Source organism: Polypterus senegalus, chromosome 2 (genome assembly GCF_016835505.1).
Source record: "Polypterus senegalus isolate Bchr_013 chromosome 2, ASM1683550v1, whole genome shotgun sequence".
NCBI lineage: Eukaryota > Metazoa > Chordata > Cladistia > Polypteriformes > Polypteridae > Polypterus > Polypterus senegalus.
In genome coordinates, this window is record NC_053155.1 from 137,561,160 (window position 1) to 137,588,250 (window position 27,091).

The 27,091-nt window shown below is 38.3% G+C and overlaps 1 protein-coding gene across 3 annotated transcripts in view; it reads right to left on the reverse strand.

Annotated features, from left to right (window-relative positions):
• gabrb3 (gamma-aminobutyric acid type A receptor subunit beta3) overlaps nucleotides 1–27,091 on the reverse strand; it is a 485,579-nt gene that overhangs the window by 52,168 nt on the left and 406,320 nt on the right. The window lies entirely within an intron of this gene.

Below are 27,091 nucleotides of genomic sequence, written 5' to 3' on the forward strand. Positions count from 1 at the left end.
CGTATTAGGGCCACGGTGAAGAAAAAAAAATACAGACACAGGGAAGAAAAAAACAAGCTATATGTTGAGAATAAAGTCGACAGATTGACTTTATGCTCGACATTTCCACTTTAATTTTGACACTTATGTTGAGATTAAAGGCGACATTTCCACTTTATTCTCGCCGTTTATGTCGAGATTAAAGTCAACATTTCCACTTTATTCTCGCTGTTTATGTTGAGGTTAAGGTCAACATTTCCACTTTATTCTTGACGTTTATTTTATAATTAAAGTATAATGTCGTAAACTAAACTTCATCCTAAAATCAATATTTAATTCACTAGATTTTCTCAAACCCCGTCATAAGTTAATTGTTAAGTGTTCCCCGACCCAGTTGTTATTCACTACGCTTCTTAAAATGACTTCCTCCGCACTAAGAGGTGTGGGCAGCAATCACCGCACAGAATCCATTCACTTCATGATATTCCTGCTCTCTGAAAATTTAGAATGCTAAGATAAATACTTGATATCATTTTCATGATGAAATGCATTAAAGCATGTATTAAACATGCACGGTAGTGAGGTGATAGTGCTGCACCCTTGCAGTAAGGGGTCCCCAGGTGTTTGTTCAGTGTAGAGAACTTTATGGCAGGTGTGACAAGGCTCCAAAAAACTGGATGTATGAATGGGTATCGCTAAGGTTTAACTTAAATATTGTTTAAATGTTGGGTTTGTGATCTGGTGGTCGGAGACACGAACGCAGAATTCAACGGATGTTCTTCTGAGCGGGCTTTCTTTATTGCACACGTGCAGTCTGTCTGACGTACCAAAACCCCAGGTCCTATCCTTCCTTTTTCTTTCTCCACATAACCAATCACCACACAATAAATGTCTTTGTGAATTTAAAACTAGTGATAAACTTAGCCCACAAAGTGTCCACAACTTTAAAAATATCTTCGTTATACATGTTTAATTATGCCATCCTTTCAAGGTTGTGCTTATCCCAGAAAGCATTGTGTGCCAGGCAGTAGGAAATCCTAAACGTGGCACCAGCACATCACAGTGTGAATACGAGAAAAACATGCACTAGCACGGTTAATATAATAATAATAATAATAATAATAATAATAATAGTAATAATAATAATACATTTTATTTATATTGCGCTTTATATTTAACAATCTCAAAGTGCTACAAAATAAGAATAAATTAACAAACAAGATAATCTATAGAAATAATTTAACAAAATGCCTTTCTAAAAAGATAAGTTTTTAGGTTTCATTTGAAAGTAATATAGCATAACAAAAGCCCACAACCTACATGACTTTGAAAGGAAACTGAAGCACACTGAGTAAACCCACCAGAAAAACGTGCAAATTCAAGGCAGGGAACACCAGAGACACCCTTGCTGCGAGGCAGCAGTGCAACCTCCATGCCGCCGTGCTCCCACCTAATTAATATGTGCTTTAATGCATTTCATCATGAAAATTATATTAAGTATTTATCTTAGCATTCTAAATGTTATGAAGTGAATGTATTCTGTGTGGCGATCGTTGCCGGTGCCTCCTTAGTACAAGAGGAAGTCAGTTTAAGAAGCACGTACTGATTTAACATGGCTCGGGGAACAACACAAAGCGTTTAATGTGCTATATAACTTATGACGGAGAACAAGAAAATCTAGCGAATTAAATATTCATTTTACGATGAAGTTTAGTTTACGATGTTCTACTTTAAAGTCGACATGTTGACTTTATTCTCGTAATTTGTCATTAATCTTGTCATAAGCGTTGAGATTAAAGTGGAAATGTCGAGATGTCATCACACTATTACACAGTACCCAGGTACATTACACTGTATTGAAAACAAATAAAACAAGTACAACTTGGCTTGCGGTATTATCCAGTAGTATAGAAACAGTATTTACACATTTAAACATAATGGTCCACATCTGACCTTTTAAAACCAAAGTATCTCCAGGCAACGGACCTGACTCCTTTTTTTCAGCAAAAGTTCTTCTGTGTCATCATGTTCAACTTTAGCGTCAGCTACAGCTTCAGTTTCAGAAAGTTCTCTGTCCATTTTCACCGCGCAATACCTACACTACCACTACCTATTTAGCAGTGTACAGTGAAAAAAGGTCCCCACTTGAACAGTTTCCCGCTGCGCCACATTCCGAACGTCGTTTAGGCAATTTAAACCGGTGTTGCGGAAAAAGAAAAATCCATATCATAACAAAAATAAAGCACGGTTTTTGGTATGAACCGGTATACCGCCCAGCACTATTACTTACAGTTGTTTTTCTATGAACTTTTGGAAATGAAATTGATATTTCTGGGAAAAATGCATTCTTTTTTAGCTTGATAATCTCATCATAAACCCATTTTATTCATTATTTTGTTATTTAAAAAATGCAGCTATATTTTGTCTTTATTAAACAAAAATGATAGGCATTCTTTAACTCTGTGATCAATAATATAATAAATAATACAGTATTTAAAAATCAATATGTTAATGTCATCACAACACATCCAATAAATTGCTTTTTATAGGATAATCAATACAGTATTCATGGAGTAAAATCTGTAAAAACACTTGCATTTTATTGACATAGTAATGTTTTTCAAAGAATAAAATCAAGGGAAAAATGAGACTAAAAACCGAAGTTTGCTTCAACCCCGGAGTACTTGATTTGCTACTTCCATTCTTTTTTGGAACTCACTTTGTTTATTGCATGGTGAGAATGGAGATGGATTTTACCCTGGTATCATCAGACACAGATGCTAAGCTTTGCATTGGGTGTGACAAAGATCGATAGGATTAGAAATGAGTACATTAGAGGGTCAGCTCAAGTAGGACGATTGGTAGACAAAGTCAGAGATGCGAGATTGCACTGGTTTGGACATGTGCAGAGGAGAGATGCTGAGTATATTGGGAGAAGGACGCTAAGGATGAGCTGCCAGGCAAGACAAAAAGAGGAAGGCCTAAAAGAAGGTTTATGGATGTGGTGAGAGAGGACATGCAGCATAGGATGGTGGTCTATAAGATGATGTTGTAGATTAAGAAGAGGAAGAGAGTAAGGGCAGAGCTGAGGATCTAATGGTGGAAGTTGAAAAATGAAGACTGCAAGGTTGAGTTTAGGGAGCAGGTGAGCCAGGCACTGGGTGGTAGTGAAGAATTACCAGACAGTTGGGAAACTACAGCTGATGTAGTAAGGGTGACAGCAAGAAGGGTGCTTGGCGTGACATCTGGACAGAGTAAGGAGGAAAAAGAAACCTGGTGGTGGAATGGAAAACTACAGGAGAGTATACAGAGGAAGATAATGGCAAAGAAGAAGTAGGATAGTCAGACAGATGCAGAAAGTAGACAAGAGAACAAGGAGATAAGGCACAAGGTGAAGAGAGAGGTGTCAAAGGCTAAAGAAAAGGCGTATGATGAGTTGTATGAGAGGTTGGACACTAAGGAGGGAGAAAAGGACCTGTACCAATTGGCTAGACAGAGGGACCAAGCTGGGAAAGATGTGCAGCAGGTTAGGGTAATAAAGGATAAAGATGGAAACGTACTCATAAGCAAGGAGAGTGTGATGAGCAGATGGAAAGAGTACTTTGAGGGGCATATGAATGAAGAGAATGAGAGAGAGAAGAAGTTGGATAATGTGGAGATAGTGAATCAGGAAGTGCAACGGATTAGCAAGGAGGAAGTAAGGACAGCTATGAAGAGGATGAAGAATGGAAAAGTCGTTGTTCCAGATGACATACCTGTGGAAGTATGGAGGTGTTTAGGAGAGATTGCAGTGGAGTTTTTAATCAGATTGTTTAATCAAATCTTGGAAAGTGAGAGGATGCCTGAGAAGTGGAGAAGTGTACTGGTGCTGATGTTTAAAAATAAGGGGGGTGTGCAGGACTCTAGTAACTAAATGGGGATAAAATTGCTGAGCCACAGCATGAAGTTTTGGGAAAGAGTAGTGGAAGCTATGTTAAGAAGTGAGGTGACAATTAGTGGGCAGCAGTATGGTTTCATGCCAAGAAAGAGCACCACAGATGCAATGTTTGCTCTGAAGTTGTTGACGGAGAAGTATAGAGAAGGTCAGAAGGAGTTGCATTGCGTCTTTGTGGACCTGGAGAAAGCATATGACAGGGTGCCTCGAGAGGAGTTGTATGAGGAAGTCGGGAATGGCAGAGAAGTATGCAAGAGTTGTACAGGATATGTACGAGGGAAGTGTGACCGTGGTGAGGTCTGCAGTAGGAGTGACGGACGCATTCAAGGTGGAGGTGGGATTACATCAGGGATCGGCTCTGAGCCCTTTGTTATTTGCAATGATAATGGACAGGTTGACAGACAAGATTAGACAGGAGTCCCCACGGATTATGATGTTTGCTGATGACATTGTGATCTGTAGTGATAGTAGGGAGCAGGTTGAGGAGACCCTGGAGAGGTGGAGATATAGAAGGAGAGAGGAGAGGAATGAAGGTCAGTAGGAACAAGACAGAATACATGTGTGCAAATGAGAGGGAGGTCAGTGGAATGGTGAGGATGCAAGGAGTAGAGTTGGCGAAGGTGGATGAGTTGAAATACTTGGGATCAACAGTACAGAGCAATGGGGATTGTGGAAGAGAGGTGAAAAAGAGAGTGCTGGCAGGGTGGAATGAGTGGAGAAGAGTGTCAGGAGTGATTTGTGACAGACGGATATCAGCAAGAGTGAAAGGGAAGGTCTACAGGACGGTAGTGAGACCAGCTATGTTATATGGGTTGGAGATAGTGGTACTGACCAGAAAGCAGGAGACAGAGCTGGAGGTAGCAAAGTTAAAGATGCTAAGATTTGCATTGGGTGTGACGAGGATGGATAAGATTAGAAATGAGTACATTAGAGGGCCAGCCCAAGTTGGACGGTTGGGAGACAAAGTCAGAGAGGCGAGATTGCGCTGGTTTGGACATGTGCAAAGGAGAGATGCTGAGTAAGGATGCTAAGGATAGGCCTAAGAGAAGGTTTATGGATGTGGTAAGAGAGGACATGCAGGTAATGGGTGTAACAGAAAAGGATACAGAGGACAGAAAGATTTGGAAGAAGATGATCCGCTGTGGCGACCCCTAATGGGAGCATCCAAAAGAAGTAGAAGAACATAATCAGACACAGTCCTATATGGGGTGGCAGTACATACCCAAGCACACTCATACAAAGTTTATTCACAGATTAACTGGTCACTCTGCCTTTCACCAGCTACTTTAACAGTAATTTCTTAAATATTTAGGAGGAAGCTGGAGTACCTGGGTATGATATTCATCTGCATCCAGCCCTGCATGTGGCCCTTCAATCTGAAGGGAAAAATCTGGGGGTTGGTGGCAGAACTGGCACACCAGCTACCATAAAAAACCTCACACTGTTCCATTCTATCTGAAATAGTGTGGTGTTGAGGTGTCACCAGTTGCATGGCTGCACTCAGGTCCTAATCTGGGATCTTGAGTTGGTATGTCATGTGGTGGGTGTGGCAATGCGCTGTATCAGCACGTACACCTAACCTGGAGTACCTGGAAAAATCCATACGTACTGTACAGTGTTTAAATCATGAATTTTACTTGGGTCTCTGAAACTGTTGGGAAGCAGAGCTGAATACTGAGACACCATGCCAGACAACAGCCTATCCATTTATTTCTCTGTGCAACCCAGAATATTTACAATATCCAATAACTGCACGTTGTGACATGTGAAAGCATAATGAGAATCTGCACAGTGTACCTGGGATTGTACATTTGCTTGTACAGCATAAGCAGATATGTGAAAGAATTCACCTTGATAAAGGGATAAGTGTCTGTGTGTTTGTGTATCTGTGAGTCCATACAGTTGCAATGTCTTTGTCATTCAAACTGATGGTGCAGCACAAATATCTGTAGTAATAAAATGCATTGCATTTGTCATTTCAATGGATGGTGCATCACAACCATTTGTAGTAATGGAATGAAAACTGTAATGCATTTTATTACTGCATATGTTACAAAATATACTGGTGCACCTCAAACAATAACACTTTATTAGTTAGATTTCAACTTGCCTTGGGCACGTAGCACAGGTAATATTAAATTAAACCAAAATGAGAAAATCAACTCAGTTTAATATTTCTGTTTAGTTGAAAAACTTTACAGTTGTTTATTTTTAAATTCTTGTTGGGCTAACACCAATGTTGTATGATAAAAGACTATTCTACTTTTTATGTGAATAATTAAATGTAATTGATTATATAATACAAATAAATATAAATACGAGGTGAGACACAAAAATAACCGGACTGGGCTTGGGGCTTTCCTGGAAAACTGTCTAGAGGTCATAGAACTATATCCCCTCCTACACGCTCTCTCAATCCACCGACCGGCTAGGTATATCCTGTGCATAGCCCAGTCAGTATTTGCACAACAATCGCTACACGAGTTGCCACGATAATGCCGGGTGAAAAAAACTGAACAGCGAATCAACATCAAATTTCTTGCGAATTCCATCAAAATGATATACTGTATGATGCCAATACCATAAAAATACAAAGTTAATAACACATAAATAAAGAAAATTATAAGAGCCTAATAAATACAATATAAAACAGTTTTGTAAAACCTGCATAATCCAATTCAGAGTTGTGAATCTTAACAAATATCTAGAACACAATTAAATCTACAAAAACATGAAAGTTTCCTTAAGTTTTTAGTGCTTTGTAGTATACACGACACTACTACTTCGACTACTAGTACTAAGAGATTTTAGCTAACATTGTATTGTTCACATATTAAGCACCTCTGAAATGTTTGCTTGATAAAACATGCTGCAACTCAGTGTGCATAATATATGAAGAACCTGGGTTGTGTGCAGGAAATAGTTTTGATAGTCATGTCTGTCTGTACAAAGTACATGATTGTAAAAATGAGTTTGGTGAAAGCTTGATACCTTGGTTTGAACTCAATACTTCTGAGATAGGCTTGTGGTCACTGATCTTGAGAAATGTGGTTTCAGAAGACCATTTGGTAGACAGATGTTGTAAAAGTAAAACATTGACCTATATTGTATGTATTTGCATATTGTGAGCAGATATTGACTTAGATGCTTCTACGCAATAATGAAAAAAATATTTTCTGTTTTGCTACTTGTCTATCTCCAGGCCTTCAATAAGTTACAAAAGTTGTATAATGTTGTAATAAATACTATTTAAAATTTGGTTTATAGTCTCTTTTCCAACCCAAACAGAGTTGATACTTCAACGGAACAGTATATTTTAAAGTATTTACATTTATGAACATTTTAGTTAATTGGATTTGATTTTCCATTTAGTGATTCTAATTAGTATCTCAATAATACAGTAATCCCTCGCTATATCGCGCTTTGACTTTCGCGGTTTCACTCTATCGCGGATTTTAAATGTAAGCACATCTAAATGTATATCACAGATTTTTCGCTGGTTCGCGGATTTCTGCAGACAGTGGGTCTTTTAATTTATGCTACACGCTTCCTCAGTTTGTTTGCCCTGTTGATTTCATACAAGGGACGCTATTGGCGGATGGCTTAGAAGCTACCCAATCAGAGCACGTATTACATATTAACTAAAACTCCTCAATGCTATAAGATATGCATCCCGCGCGGAGCTTGATTGTTTGCTTGTCTCTGCCTCTCTCTCACCCTCTCTGACATTCTCTGCGCCTGACGGAGGGGCTGTGAGCAGAGGTGCTGTTTGCTTAAAAGATACTGACGCTCCTCTAAAAATGCCGCTTTATTGCGGTGCTCGGCATATTTAAAAGCACAAAAGCACACGTATTGATTTTTGATTGTTGCTTTAATCTCGCTCTCTCTCTCTGACGTTCTCTGCGCCTGACAGAGGAGATGTGAGCAGAGGGGCTGTTTGCACAGAGGCTGTTTGCTTAGAAGATACTAATGCTCCTCTAAAAATGCTGCGGCAAACTTAAAAGCACAAGTATTGATTTTTTGATTGTGTGCTTTTCTTTGCGAGCTCTCTCTCTCTCTCCCTCTGAAATTCTCTGCTCCTGAAGAGAAGAAGATCTATTTACATTCTTTTAATTGTGAGAAAGAACTGTCATCTCTGTCTTGTCATGGAGGACAGTTTAAACTTTTGACTAAAGGGTGTTATTTCATGTCTAGATGGCTCTAATAATGTTAACAGTGTGGGAGAGTTTATAAGGGCTTAAAATATATAAAAATAACTACACAAACATATGGTTTCTACTTCGCGGATTTTCGTCTATCGCGGGGGGTTCTGGACCCCCCCACAAGATAGGTGAAAATCCACGAAGTAGAAACCATATGTTTGTATGATTATTTTTATATATTTTAAGCCCTTATAAACTCTCCCACACTGTTTATAAATATTTCCCACACAGTTATACAGCATAAACCCTTTGTATTATCTTAGATATTAGGTAAGATCAATTGAAATTATGTATGTAAACACACTGTTTATATACAGTAAAACCTAAATATTATTTTAAAGATATCGAGTGTCTCCGATATCACATATGTTACAGCCATTATGATAGACAGGCCACCAGCAATAAATACGTACAATGCAAGAAAAATTGTAAATTTTGTGTGTACAGTGACACTAAACGTACGTACATGTACTAAGTACTGTAAGTAGAAAATTAATTAAGGTTACTCACCAACAATGACACGATGACTTGGCCGATAACGATGAGTTTAGTTTTACTGCACAACAAAGGAGAGCGTTACAGCTCTTCTAAAGGAGCCTCTTCAGGCGACTGTGTAGCACCGCCGTTGTTCTTCTTCCGGCAGTCTTCAATCCAAATCCCTAAAGCAGATTCCATCCAGACTACTGCTTTATTAATCTACTTACAGCTTATTTTGCACAATGGTTAAAAGGACTTGCGGCCGTAGATCTTATATTGCTTTCCTACTTTTTAAATAAAAAGAATCGTAGCCTCATTGATGTCGTAATGGCATCTGACATTGGTGTAGCTTTTCCCTTCCTTCAACATATCCAAAACAGTTACCTTTTCGGCAATCGTTAACATCTTCCGTTGGTGCTTGGCACGGCCCCTGAAGCAGTAGCAGATCGTTTTGGAGCCATAATGAAGGGCTTGATTATGCACAAAGATAAACACGAAAGAGCACAAAAGTTAACTCTTTACAAAGTGAAACACGTTGATGCTAAATGAGCGAGATGAGACTTCCTGGTTAACCCTGCGGAATCGAATTCGGCTCTCCGTTGCTGAGTCAATCAGCACACAGGAACATAACTGTGTGCTCTGATTGGTTAGCTTCTCAGCCATCCGCCAATAGCGTCCCTTGTATGAAATCAACTTGGCAAACCAACTGAGGAAGCATGTACAGGAAGTAAAAAGACCCATTGTCCGCAGAACCCGCAAAGCAGCGAAAATTCCGCGTTATATATTTAGATATGCTTACATATAAAATCTGCGATAAGAGTGAAGCTGCAAAAGTCGAAGCGCGATATAGCGAGGGATTACTGTAATATTAATTGGCAGCTCTAAACTGACCATGTATTAGGTAGTATGAATGCCCTACTATGGAATCAGTCCATATCTAGAGCCTGTTCCTATTATGCACCTAAAAGCACTGGGATAGACGTTTATTCCCCCATGAACCTGCAACAAAATAGATGTTTTGCAAATTGAAAGAATTAATACTTACACTATAAATAACGCATGACACATTATAAGTGCTATTTATGTGCCACATCTCTGCTCAAGTCTGAATTTTGTCCAGGTATAACTATAATGATTTTGTGGACTCTAGAGAAATACCAGTTCCTTAGTTTAGTGGCATATGCAGAGTTACCAGCTTGTTAATTAGATAAAATGAAAAGACAGGAGGCCCCATTACTGACCCCTGAGGGAGCCAGGTTTAACATTGCCTAATTTAGAAAACAGTTCTTCATTCAATAACCAGTTGGTTTCCCTGCCTCTCCCTGTTTTGCACACTTTTGTACAATGCAGCTCAGATCCTTTCTTTTTACAGTCTGAGTGCAAGATCTTGGCACAATACCAAAGCATTCATGGAACTGTGAATTTTAAGTTTTCAAAACTTTAAGCTGTCTAATACCTTTTGTTTTGAACATTTTAGATACTGTCTATATATGAAACTATGATGTGTACCACAATGTGAGAGCTTTGTACTTTCTCACAAAATGCTTCATACAAGTTATAAAATAAAAATTCTAACAAACATATCATTTTTATGTATATTATGATATAGTTCATGTGTGAATCCACTATGCTATCAGTTTGTCAATCTTTATTTTATGCTGCACCACTTAAATAGTCACAAACTATGCATTTTAGTCTGTATCCTATACACTAATAAGCTGTACTACAGTATAATAAAGAATACTGCTGTTGTCTTAAGTAAAATAGTTTCCTTTCAAATATATGAGCATCTTTTTTACTGTCTTCTCCTTGCTGCATTTCTAATACCAACAGAAATGGCCAAGTGAAAATTGCAATAGATGAACTTCCGGAGAGTTTTAAATGTAGAAAGCTTATCTTGTAAGTTGGCCAAATAAAATCAGATTTTTTATAACAGTAAACAAAAGCTCATTGTCAACAATGCATTGCAACAGTGCATTATATAAGGCAACATGATGTATTTTGAAGTGTTCAATCTGCAGATGAGGTCAGGGATACTCTCTTATTGTTTCATATAGAATTATGACTTTTGTTTTTATTTTAGTAGTAGTTTACATAGAGCAATTGCAAGAAAACTGCACCTAAGAAGACAAAAAGGGATAGAGCTAAGGTTTGAACTGTATTGACCGTTTTTTCTGGGTTCAAAACTTGCATCTAGCTGTTGTCCATGAGTAGTTTGCATCTTTCTGTGTGTTTTTCTCAGAACACTGTAATTTTGCTCCTGCATTCATTGGTACCTCTTCATTTGTCCTATGTGACTAAGAGTGTTACTGTGTGCATTAGTAGGCCCTGTGATGGATTAGCACCCAGTCAATGGCTGATTCCTATCTTGTTGCTGATGCTTCCAGAAGAGGCTCCATCCCCCATCAACCCCATGCTCAGAGATAACAAATGAGTGCATGGTTTAAACTTAGGAGGTTGAATCTCTGAGGTAGGATTGCTACCAACTCTATGCCCCTCACAACAATTATCATGTTATAAATTTAACTATACACTTATAAATAAAACATAAAATAATACAGAAAATATAACTATCTCCAATTCAAGTTATTAAAAAGCAATGCTTTAGGGTTCATTATGTATATTTTTCTGTGCAGTTTAAGAGTTTTCTTAGTATCAGGGCCTGTGTTGATCTAAATCCACTTCGTCTTTCCTTGCATTAAAAGATTTTTATGGACTGATTGTTGTATGTTAGGTACACACTTGGCGCTCACAAAGGAACCACACAGGTGAGTTACAGATGCTGTATACGAAAGGAAGAGACACATCAGATGCCCAGACAGAACAACTGGGAAAGCATTAAAAAGTAGCAAGCAAAGAGCAGCAATAAAAGGAAACATTAGGAGCAAAGACTGCAACGATGCGCATTAAAGTAGGACCTCTACTATACAGCAGGTAATGGAAAGACAGCTTATTTGTGGTTGAAGCTGCAAATTTCAGTAAACTAAATGCTGGTCTTTTAAGAGCAGCTATAATTTTTGAAGTGCTAAATTACCATATTCTGGGCAGCTCGGAGTACCAGTTGAAGGCATTAATTTTTACCTGCTTTGTCTTTCTTTTGTATTTTCAAGGACCATCCTGATTTGCAGGAGTGCCTTTTTCAATAATGATTTTTTGTTGTTTATTGATACTTTTGAACTTTGAAGCACCATCATGCCAGCTCTTGATCCTTGTTGGTATTCAGAAATCCTTCCTAGCCTACACCAGGGCTTTTCAAAAAGCTTTATTTTGAGGGGGAAAACGTTATAACAGTGAATGGCAATCTATTAGTCAGTCCTGTGTGGTCCTAATCATTTTCAATTTGCACAGTTTTCTGTTTAACAGAACTGGTCATCATTTTTTAGAACAGCAGTATGTCAATAGAATAAGAATTCTTACAAATGTGTAAAAGAAGCAGAACTCCTCATTTCTGAATTATAATAAACACCCAGAACGCAAATTGCATTTATAAATTACTTAGTCAACAAAGCACTGTTAGTAATTTGAATTATCATGGGAATTGCATGAAATAGTTTAGCAAAGTCTGATTAAACATGAAGTTCAGTATTATACAGGCATCTAACTGAAAGAATATGTCACAATAAAAGACCCTTGAGCAATAAAAAAATGCATCCACAATGGTACATACAGCTTTCTGACGCAGCATAGAAGACTGAAACAATTTCATACTGCAAATATTATCTGATGATGCATTTAAATTACATAATTAGTGACTCAGATGATACAGTATTCCCCCAAAATGCAGATAGAAAAAGCTTGTTTTCAGCTATAAATTAAGCTGGGCCTTAATATGACTTCAGTTATGAGCTAAATATATACAGTATATATATATATATATATATAGTGACAGAATCCCTTGAACCCCTGTCCACGACTCCAGACACCAGGTAAAAGTCCAATAAGTGACTTTATTAATCCTCCACAGTGCACAAAGCACCCTCTCCTCCACAATACTCATAAACAATTACAATAATACACAATAATCCAATCCTCCACTCCCAGACGCATTGCCCTCCTACCACCCAGCTCAGCTCACCGTCTGGGAGCTCCCATAGTCCTTTTATAGTACCCGACCCGGAAAAGTTTCCCAATCCCCAGTCCACGTGACTCTTTCACTTTCTGGTCAGGTACAAGTCCTTTTCTTTTCACCCCGGAAGCACGTCACTCTTCCTCTGACGCGCTTCCGGGTTATAGGGCATAAATAAATCTTCAGTCCTCCCTGCAGCTCCCTCTTGCGGCCCCTGTGGTATCCAGCAGAGTCTTGTATAAAAACTACATAGTCCATGACTCCCTGCTGGTCTTCGGGGCACCTCCATACTGCAGGGAGGGCTCCATCTGGCGGCCTGGGGGTATTGGCCGGGATGACAAGCCGGCCAAAGATCACTATATATATATATAAGTATATGAAACAAAATGACCTATTCATGAACAAGGTATATTTTTACTATTTGTGTTTGCCCTGTCCCTCTGTGCTCTGTGTATTTTGGTTTCCTCTCACATCCCAGAAGCACTGAGGTAAGACTGACCAGAGACTTTAAATTAGCCAGTATGAAAGAGTGCTGGTGTGTGACTGAATGTGCTGTGGTATTATACACTGCATAAGTATCGTTTTGGCACTGCAGGCACTATACAGTATGGCTGTCCCCTGGTATCTGCAAGGGATTGGTGTCAGGACCCCTGTGGAAACCATTTCCATGAACCCTAAAGTCCCATATATAAAACTGCATAGCATTTGTGAATAACCTACACACATCTTCCTATATACTTTAAATCATCTCTAGATTACTTGGAATAGCACTAACAGCACTAACACTTCCAAAAATTTCTACTTCTTTGTGATTTTTTGTGCAAATGCTCAATTTGTTCTTACTAACTTAACGGTGCACTTTGGCATGCAACATGCCACTTTTTAGAAGATTTAACATTTTTGTTTTCTCATTGAGTGGTACCTCTTTAGACTCCCTGTTAGTCTTTGAGCTTGCAATGACTAAGTCCATGCACTTTGTTCACACTGCCCATCGATATTTACTGATTAACTATTAATATTTACTGGTTTAATTTACTGGCCTTGCCACAATTACTCGCAGATTCTAATAGATCACCAAGATGATGATCAAACCTGATCATAGAGGAAGTAAAAATTGTAACAAGGTTTATGTAGTTGAAATTGTGGAAGGATCATTACTGAGCCTCAAGGGGTAAGAGCAGAAGGCTGGCGTGTCTGTCCAACTCCTGCCAATCCTCCTCCTGATATCTGTTACACATCACTTCATTTGTGTGGATTCAGTGTAGTGCTTGGCACAAGGCAAATTCAAGTTTTGCTTTTTGGAACTTTCTATTTATTTATTTTTTTAATATTTCAATCAGCAGGTTGGTTGAATCCATGGATGCGGAATATATGGATACGAAAGGCTGACATATAACGGTTTCGGTTAGCGCAGGGAAGCCGCCTATCAAATTTCGTGAAGTTGGGGCCATAATTAAGAAAGTTCAACATGGCAGACGTTGTCAACTGTTATGACTGTTACGTGTAGAATTTCGAAATGAAACTTGCTTAACTTTTGTAAGTAAGCTGTAAGGAATGAGCCTGCCAAATTTCAGCCTTCTACCTACACGGAAAGTTGGAGAATTAGTGATGAGTGAGTGAGTGAGTGAGTGAGTGAGTGAGTCAGTTAGTCAGTCAGTCAGTCAGTCAGTGAGGGCTTTGCCTTTTATTAGTATACATAACCTTCTTTAATATTGCACACTACAAGCAAAACTAATACAATCATACCTAAAATAATCAGCTGTTAACAAAAAGCTGACAATGTAAAGTTAAATAAGAACATCAAGGTATTTGAATTTACTGAGACAGCTTTTAATAATGACTAAACATGGACTGAAGATGTGTCCATACTGCTTATAATACATGTTCATATTCTTGTGGGACACTAGCCCATTGCCAGTTAAGAAACTGTGAAGACATAATTTGGTAGGATTTCTAATGTATTGCAATCTATTATTATCTGACCATAAAAATACTGCAGTCAAACATGGTGTTAATCCATTCAAGTGGAAAAGACGGCACTTTAAGAGTAGGAAAAGAAATGATTCTTATGCTGGAACTAAATGTTCGTCTGAAACTAAAAGGGGAAAAAGTAATAATTGTTCCTGAACAACTTTAATGCTAGAAGAATCATTAGAATTTGATATTGTCTTACTTTTAAACAAAAACAAAATCTTTTTTGTTTTGGTACTTTACTATAAAATACTCAGTGTGATATTAAATGGAACTGCCTGAACACACATCATGTGACAGTGACCAGATACTTATAACTATTTTGATAGCAAAAATGAAAATGACTTCAAATGTGTCTGATGTGCCATGAATAACAAACAAAAAAGAAAGGTAAACATTAAGAAAGTTTATATAATTAAAAACAACAAATCAGAATTTAAAATAATGCATTAAATACTTGCAGAACCTTACACCGTTAGGAAATCCATTTTCTCTGAATGTTAATGCATTTAATTGTATCTGAATATGTGTATGTCTACAACAGACTGGCAACTTGTTGCCCTGTGGTCAATAGTATCAGCATATCATTTGACTCTGGTAGGGACTGGATTAAATGTTTTCAAAATAGATAATGGATCTGTACATACAGTGTGTACATACAGTATATGCATGAGTACATATTAAACAAAATCCATAAAATAAGAAACAAACAACCAAAATTTCATTCAGAGCTACAGAGATGTGCAGTCACTAGGTAAGTCTGAAGGAAAAAAAAGAACAATGCTGGTCAAGGGCAAGTGCATTGCAGTGGGCACATTATGTAGATTCAGACAATGGATGTGAAGTGCCTTGAGCATGGGAAAGGCGCTATATAAATAAAATGTATTATTATTATTCATGTATGAACAAGGGAAAAAAAACTTTACTTTTAAAAGTTTTTATACTTTTTTGCATGAAAAACTCAATTTAGAAAAGCATGAAACAATAACTGGCCCCAAATAATTACTGTACTTGTATTTGTTGACTATTTGCTTTGATTTGGATTTCTACCGTAAAACTGCATAGTTTTAGTTTCTTATTAAACAATTAAAACAAATTAAGCAACTTATTCTGCAGAAAGCAGATTATCTGGTTTTAGTGATGCAGATTATCTTTATTAATTTATATTTTGAGATGTCAGCACTTCTATTAATATGGGATATCTGTTAAGGAGATGGGAGAAGATATCAACCTCAGACTATAATCATACAAAAAAGAGTAGGGGCGATCCAACCTCCCAAATGCCACTGCTCTGCCTAAGCATCTTCCCTGACCATCAAGTCCCCTATCTTTTACACCTGTGCTGCCGCGATCCTTACTTTACTTCTCTCAGTGTCTTCCTCTGGATCTTTTTCCAACCATTCTTTGCTTCTCCCTACTCAATTGGATCATTATACCCCAGTGGGTGTGGCGTCCTAATTATGATCCGTAGAGGGCCAATAAGGAACAGCTAAACTGTTCAAATAATCCCGTTGCCTCCAAACTGAACACCCTGTGGTCACACAGTTCCGCAGGTGCACACACTCCTAGAACCTGAGTGCAGACAGTTTAGTTATAAAATTTATAAACTATAAACTATTCTTAACTTAGAACGCAATTTCATATGGCAAGTTAATGTATAACTTGCTTGTGAAATATAACTTAGACATGGAAAAATGCAGAGTTTATTCTTTACAATTATGTCCTGTTGAAGGACTGCAGTAAAATTTTTAAAAATGACTCTTAAGCTCTCACTGTTAGATTCATGAGGGGTAAAATTATTTTTCAACTGATACAGTTAACATTACACTGTGTGCACAATTATTAGGCAAGTGAGTATTTTGACCATATCATCATTTTTAATGCGTATATTCCAACTCCAAGCTGTATTAACTTGAATGCTTATTGGATTTAAGCACGTCAGGTGATGTGTATTTGTGTAATGAGGGAGGGTGTGGCCTAAGGAGATCAACACCCTATATCAAGGTGTGCAGAATTATTAGGCAGCTAGTTTTCCTCAGGCAAAATGGGCCAAAAAAGAGATTTAACTGACTCTGAAAAGTCAAAAATTGTAAAAAGTCTTTCAGAGGGATGCAGCACTTTTGGAATTGCTAAGATATTGGTGTGTGATCACAGAACCATCAAACATTTTGTTGCAAATAGTCAACAGGGTCGCAAGAAACGTGTTGAGAACAAAAGACGCAAATTAGCTGCCAAAGATTTGAGAAGAATCAAACGTGAAGCTACCAGGAACCCATTATCCTCCAGTACTTTCATATTCCAGAGCTGCAACCTACCTGGAGTGCCCAGAAGTACAAGGTGTTCAGTGCTCAAAGACATGGCCAAGGTAAGGAGGGCTGAAACCCAACCACCACTGAACAAGAAACATAAGTTGAAACGTCAAAACTGGGCCAAGAAATATCTGAAGACAGATTTTTTTTCAAAGGTTTTATGGACCGATGAGATGAGAGTGACTCTTGATGGACCAGATGGATGGACCTGTGGATCAGTAATGGCACAGAGCTCCACTCCAACGTGGAGGTGGGGTACTGGTATGAGCTGGTATTTTTAAAGATGAGCTAGTTGGACCTTTTGCATTGAAGATGAACTCAAAATCAACTCCCAAACCTACTGCCAGTTTTTCGAAGACACTTTCTTCAAACAGTGATACAGGAAAAAGACCATGATTTTTATGCAGGCCAATGCTCCATCACTTGCATCGAAGTTCTCCACTGCGTGGCCAGCCAGTAAAGGCCTTAAAGATGAAGGAATAATGACATGGCCCCCCTTCCTCATCTGACCTAAACCCTATTGAGAACTTGTGGGCACTTCTTAAACGCTAGATTTACGGGGGAGAAAAACAATACACCTCTCTGAAGAGTGTCTGGGAGGCTGTAGTCACTGCTCCACAAAAGCTGATCGTCAACAGATCAAGAAACTGACAGACTCCATGAATGGAAAGGCTTATGACTGTTATTGGAAAGAAGGGTGGCTATATTGGTGATTGATTGATTAATTTATTTTTTTTGAAATGTCAGAGATGTTTATTTGTAAATTTTGAGGTGTTTGTTTATTATTCTCACTATAACAGATGAAAATAAACAAGTGAGATGGGAAAATTTTCATTTTTCCTTTAGTTGCATAATAAATCTGCACACTAATAGTTGCCTAATAATTGTGCGCACATATGTATTCCCCTGATGATGTTCACACTCACATTTCCGTTGTGAAACATTCAGGTTTCAGGTTTATTAACATTTTGGATTGACTGATAGCACTGTGTTTGTTCCATATTAAAATTAATCCTCAAAAATACAACTTGCCTAATAATTCTGCACTCCCTGTAAAGCATTCCTAATTCCATAAATAGTGGCAACTGAAAATGTCACTTAACTTCTCAGAACTATAGTGGTGAGCATCACGGCTGACATTTGATCTGGATAAAACAGCATTGCTTATTTTAATCGTTGACCAACAAAAGCGCGATAGACATATGCGCCCCAACAAAACCACGACCGACAAATTAGCACCGACAAACCCGCTAACTGGTTTTCAACAAATGCGCTCCGACAAAATCGCGAGACAGACCAAGAGAGTGGGACGCCCTTGCTGCAATTCTTCCTACATATGCAGGGCGTGATCTTAAGGACTATCTGCATGCCGTGCTGATGGCATGCCGTGTCTCATAATATTGACTTCTAAAATAAACATTATTATATATGCGTTAAACTAGTAATTCATATTTAATGAAACTTTTGCGATTTTGTCGGGGCGATTTTGACAGCGCGTTTTAATCGGCGCTATTTTGTCGGCACGCATATGTCTATCGCGCAAATGTCGGGTCACAATTTTAATGGCTTTAATATATATACACAGTCGTAGGTCAACAAGGAGTACAGCCACAGGCTACATAGGACTACTGCTTTTAAAAGTAGATGTAAGTGTTTTTGTGTTTATTAAATATATTGTTGTTTCGGGTGTCAGGAACCAGAGCATAATTGAAATTGGTGGTATAGTATCAGCTAATGAATGCATTAGGTGAGCTGATTTGTGTTTTTTATTACAAAACTAAATTCCAGTGACATTGTGAGTACTGGCTCACACAATTTAGGAGGGTTTTACTTTGTTGTACGACCAGGTGGTAAAGCTGTTATTTGATGAGTACAGCATTTTATTTACAGCATTATTTGTTATACAGACCATTATTCTACATTATAAAAGAAACTGAGGTTTGTTCTAGGAACTAAAATACAACAAGCTGAAAATCACAAATTCATATCAACCAGAAATATTTCTTAAGGAAATAAAATTTTTGTAATGTTTTTGAATTTTGGATAAAATATTCACAAAGTTGAATGCATAAATTAGCCAAGAAGAATACCAATTAAGTAAGTAGTTGTATTTTGAATTTGAAATAGCCTCTGAATAAATAATTGACTGGCAGCAATGATAATGAACAAAATGTTCTGCCCTCTAGGTCCTGGAGTTAATGTAATGTTACACTATGAATTAAACAAACTGAAGAAATAGAACACTACATTTAATTGTTTTAGTTGCCATCTATTATAACATTAAATTACATATCATCATTAAAAATGAGGTGTGACTGAATGTCTCCATCTGTTCATTCTATAAACAATATAAATTTTGTGAAAAAATAAACTGAACATTTCATTGCATGAAATTCAGCTATACTTTTTAGATTACATGCATAAAGTCAAAATGTAGTTTTTGAAAACCTTTGTTATTCAAATTAAACTTTTAATGGCTAATGTCATGCAACCATTTTAATTAGTGAGTAGGCTTAAGTGTGTGCTGATTGTTTAGTCGTGGAGGCTTTTTCAAACAATCATCTGCATATTTTATATTGTTTTATGATGATTTCTAGTGTCTGTATCTGAAAATGTTATTTCTTTTGAGTGTTTATATAACAGACAGACTTGATCTGGATAGACAGCCTTTTTACTGAGCTTTGAGAAACTGATGCTTGCATTATGACAAGGAATTTAACACACAAAGCACTGTCAGAATAAGAATTTTTCACAAAAATGACATTTTCAGAGTGATAAATTTGGTGAGTAAAGTAAATTGGCCTTTCAAAAAATTCTTGAACTGAGAAAACAGAATAAGCAGAAGTAATATCATGATATTAGTACCACTTTCTGAAAAGTTATTAAACTCCCCCACTTTAAAATGCAGAAAATATTGCAGTTTGTGGTGTGTTCAGGTCTTTTATTTGACTGTAGATTATTAGGTGAATCATGGAAAAATACTCTGTTTTAATGAATGTATGAAAGAACTGACAACTCACTATGACACTTCATTATAAGTGGGGTCTGCTCTCAAACTTTTTCAAACGCTTTGTGCTCATACACACACATACATAAGCATATGTTACATCACAGGTCATAAAGCAGACATATAACTGAAGAACATTTTTATGTCCATAAATGGGAAAGCTTCAGAAGGAACATAATAAATGCTTGTTCTGATCCCGGGTTAAAAAAAAAAACATGGAATGAAATATTGTTGGTTAATACAGTATATGACTGAGAAAATAATGATATGTAGAGATGTAGACACATTGGGCCTCATGTATAAATGGTGCATACACACAAAAATGTTGCATATGCCCATTTCCAAGCTCACATCGCGATGTATAAAAACTAAACTTGGTGTAAAGCAACACACATTCTCACGACAGCTCAATCCATTGCGTATGCAATTTTTTTGCTCGGTTATGCATACTGACGGCATCCAGCGTCAAAGCAGTTCTCCTGTGTGGTTTCCCATTATTTTTTTAAATTCACATTCCTGATTCAGCTTTCTCAAATACACTGAAATTAACCACATATCATTTATTACTTTAAAGCATCTGAATGTAATCAATCTATAACAATATAAATGTCCACAGAATGGCCAAGCTATTCCAAATACCATAGCTGCTTTAGCGTTATTGCTATCAGTGCACCAATCAGAGTATTTTAACCCACTCTATCTGAGTGTGGAATCACAGCTCTACAGCAGCTGATCGGGAAGTGGATTATCCGAATACAGCATCTAGCACATGCTACCTCAGCCATGCACATAGTCTATTTGAACTACCCCCATTCAGCAAACGCTTCAGAGCCTTTTCAGTAGGAACCTCATGGTTTAGAAACAGTGTCATCCTAAGAGCTCTAAATACACTCAATCAGTTCATCAAGTGCTCCCAGCAGTACTGTTTGTACTTAGAATTACAATTACCTCAGTGTAAACTTGCACTACAGTTGTAATATTGCACAACCTGAGCCACTTATACTTTCATATTGTATAATTTTCATTATATTATTATTATTATTACTGGTGTTGTTGTTATTTTATCATTTTATAGGAAAATAAGTTTATGGAGGATTTGCATATTGAATCTCATTGTACCATAGAATAACAATAAAGGAATTCAATTCAATTCAATAGAAGAGTGTATTTACAGATGGTGACGACTGGCTTCTAAGTCGATTTAGATTTCCAAGCGCTATCTTCTTTGAGCACTTGATATCATTTTTAAGATGAAATGCAGTAAAGTATGTATATTATATTATACAGATAAATTTTTAACTTCATTTAAATAATGCATACTGTTAATAATTAAACGTGTGGGCATGGTGGTGGAGCGGTAGCAATGAGCTGGTGCATGCTTGCTGGGACTGGTGCGACCCTGGATGGATAGATGGATGGAATAATTAACACTATAATTACCAGAGCCTACATAAATACTCATAAATCTGGCCCACCTTAAATCCCTTCGCACCTCTCCGTCAGCGTCTTTTGTCTATTAAATGTATTGATAAGCTTAAGCAGCAAGCACCCTGCTATACCACCCCCCCACCTCAGAACAGGCAAGACGTTCCCTCAGTTCCTGCCTTGATTGATTATCTGGGACTGAGCTACCCAGAATTGTAAGGGGAAATAATTTGATGTGTGTTTTGTGTCTACAACAATCTATATAAACACATTGTCAAAACAGAAACGTTTTTCATGTTTTAGTAATAAATGACAAAATGTAGACATGAACTGTATAATGTGTGTAAGCTGATGGCCAAATATCAATAAGCACTTTCATAAAAGGTGCAAGTACAATATAACAGCTTCCATGGTGCCGTAGTTAGAACTGCCGACTTATAATCCAGAGGTCGTGAGTTCGAAATCAGCTCCCCAGCAAATTTACCATTTTGAGTAGTGAGCTGCCCTTATTGTTAACTAGCAAAATACCCGCGCTTCGCAGCGGTGAAGTAGTGTGTTAAAGAAGTTATGAAAAAGAAAAGGAAACATTTTAAATAAAACGTAACATGATTGTCAATGTAATTGTTTTGTCACTGTTATGAGTTTTGCTGTCATCAAGGATTTGATTATCATTATTTCTTTCAATCAGGTTCGTATTTGGAGGATGTGTTGTGTTCAAGTTATATTCCGTGTTTGTCAACCGTTGTAAAGATAACAGGTTTCATTCATCGAAGTGTTCACTACCCAAATTGATGCTCATGAAACTAAAATGTTTAACAGGCATTCCCGATATTAAGTTGTGGATTTGCCTGAGAATATTTAGTGGTAGCATGTCTATGAACTTAATTTAACCTTTCCCAGTTCTGCAAAGTCAGTTCACGTGAGCCGCTCGGAGTATATGCATTGAAGCTTCTCAGCTGTGCTTGTGCTATCTCGTGCGATCTCCCGATGCCCACAGCTTTATTTAATGTTAGCTCAGACCCGGCACTTAAAAGTTTCTCTCGCACTTTTGCTGAGTTTGTGCCAAACACTATTCTATCCCTGACCATCTTATCTTCGTTTGCATAAGCACAGTCCTTTACCAGCAATTTTAACTCCGCTACAAAGTGCTGAAAAGTCTCGTTTATACCATGTGTCCTCTCATTAAACTTGTATCTTGCGAATATGGTATTCGTCTTAGGCAAGACAAACACCAGTGGCAGCGTGTCTATGAACCTAATTTAAAGTTAAGCTTTACACCCTGCTTTCCTTTCATTTGCATAAGCACCGTCCTTCACCAGTAATTTTTACTCCGCTACAGAAATTGTAACACTGTTACAAAGTGATCAAAAGTCTTGTTTATACCCTGCGTCTTCCCATTAAACTTGTATGTCGCGAATATCGTATTCGTCGTAGGCATGACAAATGCCAGCGGCAGCCTGTCTATGAACTTAATTTAAACTTTAGGTTTACACCGTGCTTTGTTTCCGCAGTAGCTGCACTTATGAATATGCTTGTATGCGTCACTCGCTTCATATTCTTTTGCTGCCTTCTCAATTGTGTAATGCGTTTTTTCAACAGGTTTCATTCATCGAAGTGATCACTACCCAAATCGGTACTCGTGAATCTAAGATGTTTAACAGGCATTCCCAGTATTAAGTTGTGGATTTGCCTGCGAATATTTAGCGGCAGAGTGTCTATGAACGTAATTTAAACTTAAGCTTTACACCTTGCTGTCCTATTGATATGTGTACAAAGGATTGTTCAGCGTCATATTGTTTCCGCAGTAGCTGCACTTATGAATATGCTAAGCACAGTCCTTCAGCCGCGACTATTTAGCAGCAGAGTGTCTCCCTGACCATCTCATCTTCGTTTGCATAAGCACAGTCCTTCACCCGCAAATATTTACCTTATATGGGCAGGCACTCAATTACGTGGGAGGCGTGATGATGCAAGACGCAACTCCGCCTCACACGGCGACCGAGCTGCAGGCTATGGCCGTATATATAGACGTAAGTAGGTTCCAGTTATGACCGTTACGTGTAGGATTTTGGAATTTCAGTCAGTCAGTCAGTCAGTGAGGGCTTTGCGTTTTATTAGTATAGATATTATACAATAAAAACATACATTTGATTTGAGTCTGTAACAGCTGCTGTAAATGTATGGTACTTGTAAAAGTTAGCGTTTTTTTATTCAGTTTGATTCTCTCAGTCATGATCATGATACATACTACCACCCCCGCCACAGATCTGACGCGGTTACTTTTTATGTGAAACTGGGAATAACTGTAGATGTGAGTGGTGTTTTGAGACAATGGAACTGGAAATTCTCTGATCTGGTGGGATAAAAGCTGACACAGAAATGCTGGTGAATATACCTTCTTCATATCTCACCGTCACTTGTATTTTTTTTTATTTAGTTTTATTGAGTGTTCCTGCTCACGCTAAATTAATATGCACCTTATGGTCCATGATGTCAAAGCTGCACTGAGACGTAGGTATACAGTGGAACCTTGGGTCAAGACCATAATTCGTTCCAAAACTCTGGTCGCAACCTAAAGTAATTTCCCCCATAGGATTGTATGTAAATACAAATAATCCGTTACGGACAGAACGATCTGTAAGTAAATATTTTTTTTTTAAAGATTTTTAAGCACAAAAATAGTTAAATATACCATAGAATGCACAATGTAATAGTAAACTAAATGTAAAAATATTCAATAACACTGAGAAAACCTTGGACAGAGAAAACTAACATTGCAAGAGTTCACGCTATAGCCTTGCGAACCTCTTACGCTCTCTGTAAATACTTTTTTTTAATGAGTTTTAAGCACAGGGAAAAAAATTAACATTTGAAAAATCTGTAATTTATACAAAACCTAACCATAAACAACCAAGAAAACTAACCTTGCATGAGTCAAGTTCTGGCATGAAGGAAGTGAGGAGGAACTGGGTGGAGAGGAGATTACAGTTTTGAGGTAAAGTCTATGACGCTGTGGGTTCGCTGCATGCTCCCATCTCGTTTCCGAGAGCCCTTAAACCCATCACTGTCGTTAATGTTACCGATGAGCAAGACAGTGAGGTACTACAATTGAGCAAACAGATGGTGCAAAAAGTGCAAAGTTATTTTATTAAAATCAACAAAACAACAATCAAAAACAATGTCCAAATTAAATAAAGTGCAGTGTTTTCAGAATCCTTCAATAAATAAATCCCATTAAAACAGAAATGAAGTGGAGGTTAAAATCCAATAGAAAAAAGTCTTCAATAAATACGAGGTTAAAACAATGCTCGAAAGAGTCTCTTTAAAAACAAGCCTGGTGCATTCTTTAACTGCCTTCTTGGCTTTACGCGGCCACCCATCCTTCTTCTGGTCACTCCAGCTCCTTGATCGCTCAGCTGGAGCGACCGCTTCCTTCTGCCCCACCGAGTGTGGGCCAAAACACCCCTGCTTGGGCTCACTGTCCAGCTGCCTGCCTGCAAGCATGCGCTCGCTTGCTCACACCAGTTCTTTCCACACTGCTTTCTGCTTACTTCCTCACTCCGCAACCTCCATCTTTCTTTTCTTTTTCCTCCCTTTAGCCGCCTCACGCTTCTATGTATGAAGAGGACATGGCAGCTGTAGCAATCAATCACCATGCCCCCTCGCTAAGCTGCAAGCGTGGCGATTATTTATTTAAAACTGGCCTCTTGACGTGAGCTGTGGACCCGCTATACCACAAAGTCCCTCTGCGCGATGCGCGTCTGACCGAGAACAATCTACTGTACAGGGAGAGACTGAACACGTGCATAAATTTCCAGCGCGTACAAACCAGAAGGGAAACTGACTTGTTCGTCACCCGAGTATGTGGTCGTGAACAGATGCAAAAGTTTCGAAAACTTTTTGTTGGTAACCCAATTTGTATGTTTTCAGAGACGTTTGTGACCTGAGGCTCCACTGTATACGATATTTGGAATAACTCATTTTATGACCTGTATAGTACATTTCAGAAAACATTGTGGCACTGATGCAAAATGAAAAAAGACATGGGTCGAGTCATGAAACCACTTTGATCCATTTGTCATAGAAGAACTGAATAACGCTTTAAAACAACTGAAGCCTGGCAAAGCTGCTGGATTAGACAGGATTACAACAGAGATCATACAGCACTTTGGTGATAAAACTAAACAGTGGCTTCTCTCATTGTTTAACATCTGTGCCACATCATATCGCATCCCGAAGATCTGGAGAAGAGCAAAAGCTGTGGCACTACTGAAACCTGAAAAAAAACCCAGAAGATCCAAAAAGTTACCGCCCAATTTCACTGTTATGCATTTTATATAAGGTATATGAAAGGATGATACTAGCACGCATATCCCCAACCATCGAGGATCAAATGTCACCCGACAAAGAAGGCTTTCGCCCCGGTTGATCATGTTGTGGCCAAGTCTTGAACCTAACTTAATACATTGAAGATGGATTTCAGCATAAACTAATTATAGGGGCAGTGTTTGTAGACCTTTCCGCTGCCTATGATACAGTGAACCACAGAGTATTTCTTTTGAAATTTGCTAGAACCATACAAAACAGTCCATTGTTTCATATAATCGAGTCACTACTGGTCAACAGAAGGTTCTCCATAGAAATGGACGGTAAAAAGAGTCGCTTGAGGAATCAGAAAAATGGACTTCCTCAAGGTTCAGTGCTGGCTCCTGTTATGTTCAATAGCTATACCAATGACCAGCCTGTGTTCACCAACATTAGGAGGTTAATTTATGCAAATAATCTCTGCTTAGCCTCCCAGTCTGTTTCCTTCCAAGATATCCAAAAGAGACTTACCAATGACCTCAACAACCTCTCAGAGTATTACACTAAATGGTTCCTTAATGCCAACCCAGGGAAGACACAGCTCATCTTAACATTAGACAAGCAAACACAACTCTAGAGATCAGGTGGAATAACGAAGTAGTAAAGAACACCAAACATCCAGTTTGCTTAGGCATCAATCTGGACAGGACACTGTCATTTAAAGAACATAGTTTTAAACTCAAAAAGAAGATATCCAGCTTGAATAATCTCTTTAGCAAACTAGCAAACACATCCTGGGGAGCAGACCCTAAGACACTGCGATCAACGGCCATGGCACTCTGTTATTCAACAGCAGAGTATTGTGCACCAGTGTGGGCTAGGTCAACCCATACCAACTGGGTTGACCCTGAGCTAAACAGAGCATGCCGAATCATCACCGGCACATTGCGAACAACGTGCCTTCCTGCTTTATACAGGCTGGCCGGGATCACACCTCCCTATATACGATGAGAAAGTAGTTCAAGAGTAGAAAGGTTCAAGCAACTGATGGACTCCAGACACTGACTTCACCATCACCAGGAGGTAAATCGCCGACTACCTTCTCGTCAGAGTTTCGCCACAGTGGAACCCCTTAATCCAAAGCAGTCCACAAAACATAGGCTAGAGAGGTGGCGAGAGACTGACTGTAGCCCTCCCAATGAAGCTCTTCCTACACTTCAAGAGCATCTACCCAATGGAACATCCCTCTCTAGGAAAGACTGGGTTGTGCTTAACCAAGTTAGGTCAAAGGTAGGCAAAACAAGGGACAACCTATTTAGATGGGGCCTCACAACAAGCGCTGAATGTCCCTGTGGTGAGCCCACCCAAACAATGGACCACATTCTCCATGAATATTCCTGAGGCCCTACATGTACC